This window comes from Vespula pensylvanica, chromosome 3 (assembly GCF_014466175.1).
Source record: "Vespula pensylvanica isolate Volc-1 chromosome 3, ASM1446617v1, whole genome shotgun sequence".
Lineage (NCBI taxonomy): Eukaryota > Metazoa > Arthropoda > Insecta > Hymenoptera > Vespidae > Vespula > Vespula pensylvanica.
In genome coordinates, this window is record NC_057687.1 from 3,034,842 (window position 1) to 3,035,850 (window position 1,009).

Genomic DNA, 1,009 nt, shown 5'->3' on the forward strand with positions numbered 1-1,009 from the left:
GGATCATATAGGCATCAGCTTCTTCGACCTTGCGAGCCCAGACTCACCTACCACGGCATTATTAATCACCCGGTAGGTATAAAAATATTTTTGGAAATTATTAGCGTGTAGCATAAAGTAATGCAAAAATATCTTTTAACAGGTACGTGGAGATTTAAGTACTATTCGTTGGGTTGAAGGGCCTATTACAAAGGATTATCAAGATGAAGATCTCGTTGGTATTCATTATGCAGCATTAAATTTCAAAGACGTGATGTTGTCAACGGGTAAAATATCGCAAGGTGCAAACAGCAGTAGAAAAAATATAGATTACGTAATTGGATTTGAATACAGTGGAAAAACTATTAGTGGACGTAGAATTATGGGTGTTAAGCAGAATAGGTGAACTCATTATTTAAATCATTATTATGTCCTGGATGCAAAATATTAGAAAGCGGAAGTAAAGCAAATAAATAATACTTTCTTCAGATGTTTATCAAATTTTTGTCAATTGGACAAAACTTTTTCTTGGACTGTTCCTGAAGGTTGGACTTTAGAAGATGCAGCGACAGTACCTTGTGTATATTGCACATGCATAGCTGCACTTTACATAAATGGAGTAATGCAGAAGGGTGACAGAATTCTTATCCATGCCGGTTCTGGTGGAATTGGTCAAGCCGCAATTAACTTAGCCCTCCATGAAGGCTGTGAAGTATTTACTACGGTCGGTACACCAGAAAAACGTAAATTCATTAAAGAAACATTCCCTAGTATAGATGATAATCACATTGGAAATTCGCGAGATACTAGCTTTGAGAAAATGGTTTTGGAAGGAACCAATGGTGCAGGTGTAGACATTGTTCTCAATTCTTTATCGGAAGATAAATTCCAAGCGTCCCTGCGTTGCTTGGCTCTTAGAGGAAGATTTTTAGAAATTGGAAAGTTCGACCTTACGATAAATAATGAATTAAGCACTAAAATCTTCATGAAGGGTATCAGTTTTCATGGTGTAATGTTAGACCAAATTATG

General features: G+C 36.5%; 1 protein-coding gene across 1 annotated transcript in view; it reads right to left on the minus strand.

Annotated features, from left to right (window-relative positions):
* Positions 1-1,009, minus strand: part of LOC122628008 (fatty acid synthase-like) — an 8,739-nt gene that overhangs the window by 3,199 nt on the left and 4,531 nt on the right. The window lies entirely within an intron of this gene.